We start from the raw sequence: 12,462 nt of genomic DNA on the forward strand, positions 1-12,462 counted from the left end.
GGCTTTGGCTTTTCCCTTCTCATGTTTTGGGAATGGTTCTATAAACATTTCATGTTCTTGATTGGATGAGTGTCCCTCGATCTCAATGTCACCTCCATCAATGCGATCTTGTATTATGTTCTTCAGTCGATGATAGTTTCCTATTTTATGTCCCTTGCTTTTATGAAATTCACAATATTCATAATCACTCCACCAATTTGGTTTGACCTTTGGCTCATATGGTGGCAAATCTGGAATTGTTATTATTTTGTATTCCACTAGCTTCTTGAAAACTTATTCTAGTGGTTCTCCCAATGGGGTGTACTTCCTTCGTTATTTGGAAGTTGTTTGAGTATTCACTTGATTGTTTGTAGAGATTGATCCTGAAAAAATGATTTTGGGTCGTACTATATTAGCATAAAAAACACCATCATTGACTTTGTTCTTGTTTTTATTCCAAAACCTTGGCTCGTCGTTTCCTTTATAGTCCTCTTTGTTTTCTTTGAATATTTTAATGACTCCTTGTTCAATTAGGACTTTCCTTGTTGCTAAGACTTTTTCAATGACATCTTTGAAGGTGGACAAACAAGCTTTTCTTAAGTCATAATGAAGATGATAAAAGACTAGTGAGGTGGATTAGTTAATAAGCATGAAAATCAAACATGGAAGCATATGAAATCAAAGACGTGATTTGAAATGCATGATAACATGAATAATGAAAATGTATATACCTCATAAAATCCTTTTACCTTCTCCTTCGGATGGAGCTTGATGAAGTGAAGGAACCCTTGGATGATGCTCCACTTGATGTGCTCCTCTTGCTTGCTTGATGTGGAGGGCTCTCTAATGTTGTGCACAAATGGAATGGATTTGGAAGCTGATAAGGATGAGATGATCAAGTGTGGATGAGATATGATTTGAACATGATAAGGATGCTAAAATGATTTTCCTAGGCTCAAAAGGGTAGCATAAGATTACTGAATTTGGAGATGAAGAATGGAGGGATGGAGTCCTCAATTTATAGGAAGAGGAGAGGAAGAATGGATGGCTAGGATGGATTCAAGATAAAGGGCTAGGATTTCTTGTGAGCTCACACAAGGCCCAAGAGAGGGTGTGGAGACCAAGAGATATGCCTTAAAGGCATTTCTTGTCTCCACACTCCTCAAGGTACATTGGGAAGACTTCCCAAGGTACCTTGAGAAGAGCAAAGTGCATTAGGAAGACTTCCCAATGTGCCTTGAGAGGAGCAAGGTATGTGACATTCCTTGAAGAATGGGGAGGAGGAATTAAAAATTCTCCAAAAAGGGATAATCATGGGGATTGGAGGAATAAGAAGGAATGAAAAATTCCTTGGGAGAGGAGATGCCTAGAGGATTGTGAGATTTTGAAAATCTCACATTCACCTAGGAAAAAGGCATTAAAAGCTAGTGGTTGGATGGAAGGGACAAGGAGTTGACTTCGTGACTAATCATGATGATTAGCCATTAGCAACTCATTAGGAGGGGGATTAGAGGAAATGTTAGGTGGGATTAGGATTCGTAGGAGGATTTGACTAGGAGAGAGAATGAGTGGAGGGAATTCAAAATTAGAAGAATAAGGTTAAGTGAGTTTAGGGAGTTTCTAGAAGACTTTATTAGGTTAATGATGAATTAAGAAGATGGTTTGTAGGAAGCATGTGGGTTAACTAATTAATTGAAATTAATTAGCTAAGAGGGAGATTTATGAGAATTCAATTTTTAGAAGAATAAAGAAAGGGATTGATTTATTAAATAAATAAGTCACATACTATAGTGACAATATCAATTATATTTAATTAATATTGAGGATAATTTGAATTGACATAATTAATTAATTAATTATGTGAGGAATTAAAAATAATTATTTTTAAGTGTCTACATTTTGCCCCTATTTGAAGCAAGGTGTGATGATGCATTGATTCAAAGAATAATCTTGTTTGATTAGATTGATAAGGTCTAGATTCAGTCTGGTTTCAGGAAGGATTCATCCTATATAAGACATCATCAGAGCGTCTGGTTTCAGGAAGGATTCATCCTATATAAGACATGATCAGAGCGTCTAGTTTTAGGAAGGATTCATCCTATATAAGACATGATTGATCACAACATCTGGTTACAGGAAGGATTCATCCTGTATAAAACATGATTTATCACAATGTCTAGTTTCAAGAAGGATTCATCCTGTATAAGACATGATCAGAGCGCAACAACTAGTTTTAGGAAGGATTCATCCTATATAAGACATGACTGGTCACAACGTCTGGTTTCAGGAAGGATTCATCCTGTATAAGACATGATCAGAGCGCAACGTCTGGTTTCAAGAAGGATTCATCTTGTATAAGACATGACTGATCACAACATCTAGTTTTAGGAAGGATTCATCCTATATAAGACATGATCAAAGCGCAACATCTGGTTTCAGGAAGGATTCATAATGTATAAGACATGATCAGAATCAGAATTAATTATGTGAGGGATTAAAAATAATTAAAAATAATTATTTTTAAGTGTCTACATTTTCGTGATGTGTAGAAGATAGAGGAAGAAAAGGATGCCCCAGCATAAAGCATGGGAGGTGTAAGCCCCCTCGAGAATTTTTTCAAAAAAAAGGATGAAAAATTCTCAAAAAAAAAGAGGATGGAGAATCAAGGTGGAAGGGATAAATGAGGAAGAAATATGAAGCAGTCGTGAAGAATTTGGGAAGAAGAATAGGAAAGGGTGAGACCGCGAGGGAAGATGGGCCCTCATGGGGGCCCATATACACCACAACGGACCCAATGAGGGGTCATTGTATTATGACGGACATATTTTCCTCTTTATATATATATATGTATACATGATTCAATTAGTGACAGATGATGTGTAGCATTTATTGTGATGGATTATTTTTGTTTCTCTTATGATGTCATATATGGGTGCAATCATGGATGTGCTATGCTGACCTATTTTGTGATGTAGAGTGGATGCTTATGTATGTATGTTTATGATGTGTCGCTAACATAGTTTTTGGATGTTGTATGAGTGTTTTTTTTTGCTTTATGTATAAATACACATGTGTGAATGATTTATGATGTAGTCTAAATGTAATGCTATATGATGAGTGTATCTTTTATTTATGTGATGCAATCTTATATGGTAAATGTTTTGTGGGAAAAAAAATGACTGTCTAAGAAATGCACTCTACATGATGTGAATGAATTAATAAAAAGAGGGAATATGCCAATAATAAAATAATGATCTTAGATAGAAGAATATGGAATAGATGGGAAGTGGGGGAAATTGAGAACTCCATGGGATTATTGAGTTTAGGATTTGATGGAATGATTGTGAGATTTTGTGCACAACAAATATGGAGAGCCAACCTAGTTTGATGTTGTCCTGAGTGGCTTGCACCACTGATTATAGAAATCAAGATGCCATGAGAAACCTAGGGTACGGACTGACTCTGTAGACAAATGAGAATTTCTTGCACACAACAATGCAAGTGTTAAGAAACACTAATACAAAGTTGTGGGTTCATGCAAGGAAACCCTCAAAAACACTGATACTTCTTGTACATGAGAAGGTAAGTGTTGATAAACACTAGTAGCAGGTCGCCGGTTTATACAAGAGGGATCCCAAACATATCATACTATGAAATATACCCCAATATGCACCTATTATAATATACTTGGATATGGAAGAACCCAGGCAGTCGTAAATAGTGGCAGTCATAGGGCAAAAGATGCAAGTCTATATGAAAAGATCTAACAAAATCTAACAAGTCACTTCCTTGCAACCAAATGATACCTCTTGCCAAGAGTAGAACTAGGATGAAGGATTAGGTTGCCAAGCGAGGGAAGGGGTCATCCCTAGGGAAAAGTGGGATTTTGGATTAGGCAAGTGATTCTATGGTTTTGGAGAGTGACTAGTGGATTTGGGATTGTTTCTCAAGACTTCTTGAAGCTTACACAGAGGCATAAAAGCTCAGTTTTAATGGGACATTCCTTGTTCATCACTCAGGTGAAGAATCATCATCATACACATGTTTTATTGGGAGGCAAAAAAAAGGAATGTTGTGCATGGGTGGGCTAGATGATGGATGATTTGTAGTATCAATATGGTAGACAGTGGATCCGGTTATTTACCTTGGCGCCTACATAGAGGTTTTCACCAAGGTACTTATCTATAGTGCCACCAAGTGGTTTTCACTAGTGGATGAATTGTTTTTCTTTCTTTTTCTGATTTTTTAATTTTTTTGTGTCATAAGGCACCTATTTGCTAGGTTTTCACCAAAGTGACGATTTTTTCAGGATCTTTTTCTCATTCTTTTATTTATTTATTTATTTTTTTCTTGATTTTTTTGACAATTTAAGACTTTCTGAGGACTAAGCATAAAATATTTTGAGGTGCATGATATTCAATGGATCATCCAAAGGATCACCTTTAGGAGTAACCAACTGATAAGCTCTTGATCCATATTTGGTTGTGATTACATATGGTCCATACCAATTAGGCTCAAACTTGCCTTTCTTTTCTCTTTCTTGTAGATTTTTTTGATTCTCCATGAGGACAAGATCACCAACTTGGAATTCTCAGGTTCTAGCTCTTTTGTGATAACTCATCTACAAGTAGTTTTGATATACCCGGAGATGGTTCAAGGCCTTGAGGTGCCTTTCATCTAACAATTCTAGCTCTTGCAAGTGGGCAATTCTATATTCTTCCTCTGGTAGGATGTCTTGCAGTGATACCCTTAGAGAGGGGATCTCGATCTCAAGGGGAAGGATGGCTTCGGAGCCAAAGACCAGGGAATAAGGGGTGGCACTTGTGGGGGTGCGGATGGAGGTGCGGTAGGCCCACAAAGTAGGATGGAGCTGGAGGTGCCAATCATGGCCAACTTCATTGACTGTCTTTTTGAGGATTTTGATTAAGGTTTTATTAGAAGCCTCAGCTTGGCCATTTCCTTGGGGATAATATGGGGTGGAGAAGTGATGTTGGATGTTGAATTTTGGCAAAGTTCTTTGACATCTTGGTTTTTAAATTGTTTTCCATTATATGTGATAATAACTTTCGGGATGCCATACTAGCAGATTAGATAGTTTAGGATGAATTTCGATATTTCCTTGTCGGTGTTGAAAGTAAGAGGGATAGGCTCTACCCACTTGGTGAAGTATTCGGTGGCGGTGGTAATGAATTTATGTCCATTGGAAGATGAAGATTGGATTTTCCCAATGAGATCGAGCCCCCACTATGAGAAGGGCCATGGTGTTATAAATGGTTGTAGTTCTTGTGATGGTGCATGAATTTTGTCACCATGTTGTTGGAAAGGGATGCATTTATTCACATAATTATATGCATCTACCTCCATTTTAGGCCAATTGTATCCTATTCTCAAAATCTTTTTAGCCAATGTGAGCCCACTTGAGTTTGCCCCACAAGATACCCTTGTGTACTTCACATAATGCCCATTCTGCCTCTTGTTTATCTAAACACCTTAGGAGGGAACCATCAAAATGCCTTCTGAATAGGGTGTCTCTGAGGATGGTGTAACGAGTACATCGACGGATGAAGGTTTTTTGTTGGGTTTTTGTGAGATGTGGGGGAATGGTGTTGTCTTTGAGGAAAGTGAAGGTTTCTTGGTACCAAGGGGACTCAAGACCAACAAGAATAGACACCATTTAAGACTTTGGTAGGTCATATGCTAGTATAAATAATTTCTCGACCAAGAATTTGCACTTGAAGGAGGGAGCCAATCGTGGCCATTGCATCTGCAACCCTGTTGTTTGTTCATGGGATTTGATTAAATGTGATTGCTATGAAATGTTTCTTAAGATCTTCAACCATGGTACGATAAGGAAGGAGTTTATCATATTTTGTCTAGTACTCATCATTGACTTGTTTTATAACGAGTTGAGAATCACCATAAACTTGTAACTCCTTTATTTTCTAGTGGATAGCTAGCTGCAAACCTGTGATGGGTGCCTCGTATTCTTCTATGTTACTAGTACATGCAAATGCTATCTTGTATGATTTGGGGATGCCATCTCCTTGAGGTGTGACCAATAATATTCCTACCCCTGATGCATTTTGGGTGGAGGAGCCATCAAAGTATAATTGCCATGTGGAGGATGTGGAAACAGTCATAATGAACTCATCTGGTAATTCTATGAGAATAGGATGGTCACCTGGAAGTGGAGCTTCAGCCAACTAATATGCAATGACTTGGCCCTTGATTGCCTTTTTGTCCACATATTTGATGTCAAACTCACTTAGGAGCATGACCCACTTCACAGTTCTACTAGTGAGAGTAGCTTTTGACAGGAGATATTTAAGTGGATCAATTTTAGCAATTAATTTTGTCTTGTTGTTTAGCATATAGTGTCATAGTTTTTGTGTGCTAAACACTAATGCCAAACATGCTCTTTCAATGGGGGTGTAATTGAGTTCATCTCCTACTAATTTTTGATTGATGTAGTAAATGGCATGTTCCTTCCCTTGATCATATGTTTGTGCTAGTAATGCCCCCAATGCCACTGTAGTAGCACATATGTACAAAATGAGGGGTTTTCTAGGGGTAGGTGGCATCAAAACTGGATGTGATGCTAGATATTCTTTTAATTTCTCAAAGGCCTTTCAACATAAGCAATCCCATTTGAATTTTGTGTCTTTACGCAACTGGTATGCAAATGGATGACACTTGTCTACTAGCTGTGAAATCAAACGCTTGACAGACTGGAGTTTTCCCTGGAGACTGCGTAGTTGTCTGAGAGTTTTTGGCTAAGGAATTTCCATGATAGTTTTTACTTTTGCAGGATCAACCTCGATCCCTCAATGGGAAACAATGAATCCTAGTAATTTTCCCAATGTGACTCGAAACACACACTTTTTGGGATTTAGGCGTAGTTTGTATTTTTCTAATCTTTCAAAGATCTGCTTTAGAATGGGAATGTGTTCTTATCTTGTCTTAGATTTGCGTAGCAGATCATCCACATAGTCCTCCATAATTTTGTGTAAGAGGTCATGAAAAATTGTTGTCATGGCATGTTGGTATGTAGCTCCAACATTTTTTAGATCAAAAGGCATGACCCGATAATAGAAAGTACCCCATGGTGTTGTGAATGCAGTTTTATGCTGATCCTCATCTGCTATCTTGATTTGGTTGTATCCGAAAAACCCATCCATTAGCGATAGCATTTCATGTCCTGATGTAAGGTCTACAATCATGTTTATATTGGGGAGTGGGAAATCATCTTTAGGACAAGCTCTATTTAGATCTTAGAAATCTGTGCAGATGCAGATGCCCCTGATAGGTACAATGTTAGAGACCCATTCAGCATAGTCTACTGGTTTGATAAATTTTGTGTCTGACATCTTTTGCATTCCTGCCTTGACTAGGAGTGCAATATGTGAGTGCATTTTGCGCAATTTTTGTTTTACAGGTTTTGTGTCTAGGCAGATGGCGAGAATGTGAACCACCAAGGTAGGATCCAACCCTAGCATATCGGAATAGGACCATGAAAAATTGATTTTTACCTCTGTAAGGAAATTGATGAAGTCTTATTTCTCTATTTTTGTGAGGGATTTGGCAATGAGCACATTTTTTGGAATGACTTCGGTGCCCATGTTGATGCTATCTGTTTCTTCTATCAGCAAATTTGATTTGTCCTGTGGATGGTAACCAATGGTAGGGAGTTCAAGTCCCTCATCATCAAGTGCCTTTTCCAATTTTTCACTTTCGGATATGCCCTTTGTTTTTATTTTTTGTTCATCCAAAGGTGCCTCAGGGAGGTTTTCACCTAGCGAATCATGTCTTTTCCTTTTATTATCTTTTTTGTGGCTAAGGGCATTGACCTGACTACCAAAGTATCCCTATTTGTGTAGTTGAATACCCTCGATTCTGTTACAATCTTCTAGGTTTTGCGTCGTCAGGAGAGAAATAAGAGCATTATCATTGGCATAGATATCTAAAGTGGGTTTGTCTTGTTGGCCCCAATCAATGAGTTCAGGATGGACAAGATGTAGCTTGTGTGAAGTGGGAGGGGTTACAGGGGTGATGGTATTGATGTAAGTGTCAAAGAAGATATCTTTCTTGTATTCATCAGGCATTTCATGGAATTCCTCTTTGTTAGCACTTTCGATAACTAAAGGACTGGAAGGGGCACTAGTGACAGTAATCCTAGGCACTGAGGTGTACCCCAAGCCTCTGTTGTATCTGTAGGAGATAGGATTTATGGGTTCTTTTCTTCCTTTCTCCTCTGGTCCTAGGTCGTGTCCTTTGTAACCCATTCTTTCAACTATGGCAGGTGCTTTTGGGTATATTTTTTTGGATATTCTTGTTGGATCATCATCCTCTTCCTGGTACAACCAGAAAGAGACATCTACTTCAAATTTGTCCTCATTAAGTGGGCCCCATTGTTGGAAGGTGGTATTTTGGCATTGCATGACTAGTTTTGGGTCTTTTTTGAGCTCTTTTGGTTTGCCAAATGACTTAGGAGAGAGAGGGAGGTTGCTTATTAATAAGATGTCCTCCAATTTGTATTCTCCGCAGCCATTCTCCAAGATCTTGATTTGATTATCTAGTTGGGATGATGTGGAGGTAACATTTGATGTGTCAGATGGAGGCATTGGTGAGGGTCTATTTAATGGGCAATAATATGGATGGTTTTCCTTTAGGAGTTTGCAATACTGGAAGGGTTGTGGATCACTGTTGATAGTTATATCTCTTCCATTGAAGGGGAATTTGATGCATTGGTGATAGGTGGAGGGTATAGCCTTCAAGGAGTGAATCCATAGCCGACCAAGGAGAATTTTGTAGGGGAGATCAAGATCTAGTACTTGGCAAGGGGTTTCAATTGTAATGGGGCCCACTTGAAGAGGTAAGGTGATCATGCCCTTTGAAACTCTTTCTGCATCGTCATATGCCTTTATTGTGATCCTTCCTGATGTGTCTACCAGGTCCTCAGAAAGTCCCAATTGTTTTATTAATTTGTATGTACACAAATTAATCCTGGATCCACTATCTATCAAGATACATTTAACCTTGTGCTTGTGGATAAGAGCTTCGATGTGCAAAGGTTTGTTATGGTCTTCATCTGCAGGAGCATCTTTGGAGGTAAATACAAGGTGCTGCTGGGAAGCAAGGTTTCTAATGAGGGCTTGGAATTGGGTGGCATTGATGTTATCAGGAATACATGATTCAAGAAGGGCTTGTTCCAAAATTTCTTTATGGATCAGGGAAGTCTTGAGAAGTTCCAAAATCAAGATCTGAGAGGGTGTCTTCCCAAGTTGGTCAAGGAGCTCATATTGGTGGGTGGAAGACATGGGTGGGGGGTTTGGTGGGGGAGGGAATCCTTGGATGGTGACTTTACCTCAATGTCTAGTTACATTGTAGTCATTCTAGAAATAGGAGGTGGAAGGCATGGCTCCTTGAATGACTATCCTAGGAGGATTTGGTCTGTTTTGGGAAGAAGGAGGATTAACTCCTTGGATGGTTATGACATTGACATGAGTGTCTACAGGTTCAATGCAATCTACTAGAAAATCAAAGCTGGTTATGTGATTAGCGTAGTCATAACCCATTATGTTAGATGATGAGCCTTTCCCTTATCATGCTTGGGGAAGGGTTCCTAGTACATTTTGAGTTTGTCATTGTTATTACTAGGTTTTGCATTTGCTACTTCAATCTCACCTCTATCAATGAGATCTTGTATGTATATCTTCAGTTTCATATACTTTTGTATATCATGTCCCTTGATACGATGGTATTCACAATACTCATTTTCATTATACCATCTTGGTTTAGGTTGATTGGGGTCAAACAGGTGAGTGATTGGAAAAACCACTACACCTGCTTGGACAAGTTTTTGAAACACCATTTCAATAGACTCCGCAAGAGGAGTGAAGTCTCTTGGGGTCCTGTTATTTGATCGGGGTGGTTATCCCTGGATTGAGACATTATTGTGAGATTTTTGGGATTGATTTTGATTGTTTTGATTATTGAATTGGTGATTATTGGAGGTGGACTTTGGGGGAGTGGCCATGGTTTGGACCCGCTTTGTATCAGTTACACCATCATTGACCACATTTTTGTTCTTAGACCAGAATTTTGGCTTGTCATTATTATAAGAAGAAGAACTTTGTGTTGATTTCTGGTAATGTTTCAAGGTTCCTTCCTCCATCAAGACACGTTCGAGGGCGAGGCCCTTATCAGTTAATTTTTGGAAGGATTTGATACATTGGGATATTAAGGCTCTCAAATGTTCAGGAACCAAGTTCTTTTGAAATAGTTCAATTTGATGTTGTTCAAGCATGTCACACTGGAATTTTTTGATAAGATGTCACCATCTTTGTAGGAAATTGGCAAAGGTTTCTCCAGGCCTTTGTTTTGTATTGCATAGGTCCATCATAGAAACATCACTAACCATGTTGTAAGCATAGTGGGCCATAAATTTTTCTGCCAAGTTTGGAAAGTAGACAATGGAACCTCATGGTAGAGATGAGAACTGCCAGGGCATCTCCCGTGAGACTCTTGGGAAAGAGTTTGTGAAGATAAAGGTCACTATAGGAGACTTCTTGGCATAAGATGTGGAATTATCAGACATGGTCACGGGGGTCTCCTTTGCCTTCATACTTGATGAATTTGGGGGTCTCAAATCCTAGGGGACAAGGGCAAAACTCTTTGAATGAGTAAGTTTTCCTTTTATTATTCTTTTGTTTCATGTCCTTGATGATATTTTTCATGTCTTGAATTTCCTTGATGAGGTCTTATTGTGGACTTTGATAATGATGAATTGTATTTGCCCCAAGAATTGGGTGAGCCAAAGAAGGTGTACCACCACCAATGTATTGATATGATGAGGAGGCGGGAACATGGGATGTGAGGACTGATGTCACAGGGATTTGTGTGATAGTCGGTTGCGGTCTACAAACTGTTGTGATGGGATTGAGTACGGCCCAAATAAAATTTGTGAAATTGTTGGTAGGAAGGGAAGTTTGTGGAATATAAATATGTGGTTGAATGGAAGGAGGTGGTATAGAAGTGTGTTGGAGAATAGATGAGATCAAATTTGATAGTGGTATAGATGGTAAGGAGGAAGAAGGTGGGATGTGCCGTGGGTGGTATTGATTGAGCTTGGATGATTGATGGGGCTGCAATTGATTGAGTCTGAATAATAGGTGTAGCACTTTGTGTGCAAGTGAGGTCTCCTTGTGGTTGTTGGGTGAGAGCGGATCTATTAAATTCAGGTGGAAGTTGAGCTCCATTTTCAAGGAGAGTTTTTAGAAGTGCAGTAGGATTGTGTTGAATAAACTTTTCCATCATCTCTTGGTTATAAGAATTTGCTAGGAAAGTTTGCACTTCCAGAGAAAGTTCATCTTGGTTAACCATGTTAGGATCTTAGCTTTGATCTTGATTGTTAGGTTGCCCATTTTGTGTAGGATCTTGTGTGGGATCTTCATATAGGGAACTAATGTTTGGCATGCCATATTGTTGTTCAGCCATCTTTCTCTTTTGGGATCAAGTTGTAGCCATACACGAATAACCTTGGAAAAGTTTGGAGGGGGGAATTTGTGATGAAAGGACTTAGCAAGATATTTGTGGAATTATGGATTTTGTTGATTAGTATGGTTCTTGGATTAGAGCCCAGATTTGATTAGGATTTGACACCTTAGTCCTTGGATGAGGATTTTAGGTGGTGGATGCAACCACAAGTAAGGTGATGGCCAAGTTGTGTAGAATTTAGACCTTGGATTGACGATTAAAAAGCCTCTCTTATACTAAGGGTTGACTAATGACCCTAAGCAAAGTAAAGATGTGAGTTAAGAGTCTTGATCGACTCAAAAGGATTAGGCAAAAGGTACTTGGAGAGAATTCCCCTTCAAGCATGAGAGCCAATTGATTAATGGTGAGGTCTAAATGGAATTTCACAAGGCATGTAACCTTAATGCTAGGTTAAATTGGATTAGAGGATGATTGGATTTGAATTTTGATAATTGATTTAATAATAGTGGGAGATTGATTTAATATGCTAAGTCCTTAGGAAATTTGAGGATGATTTATGGAGGAGGTATGATAGTGATGGCTTAGAAGAAACTTGATGACTAGGTTGTTCTTTGGCATGAACATGAATTAATGGAGGATTGATTCGAATGGCAAGTGGTATGAAGGGATATGACCACCCTGATTTGGAGGATAGTAGGTGTTTCAAAGGAAAAACTTGAATGTTGATGGAGAGGATGGACTCTTAGCTTCTCTCTTGGGCTTATGAAACATGGGACAGATGAAATTTTGACACAATTTTGGACTTTGTGTGGGTAATGACTTGGACAATTGTTTGTGTCTTGACAAGTGTTTTTGCAAAGTGTTTGGGGATAGTGATGTGTTTTTAGTCTTCTCTTGGCAAGTATGTATCAAACAAAGAAAACACAATGATCAAATGCATATTATCTCAAAGGCACTCATGCTCATATACAAAATTCTTAAGGCTGG

Source organism: Cryptomeria japonica, chromosome 1, assembly GCF_030272615.1.
Source record: "Cryptomeria japonica chromosome 1, Sugi_1.0, whole genome shotgun sequence".
NCBI lineage: Eukaryota > Viridiplantae > Streptophyta > Pinopsida > Cupressales > Cupressaceae > Cryptomeria > Cryptomeria japonica.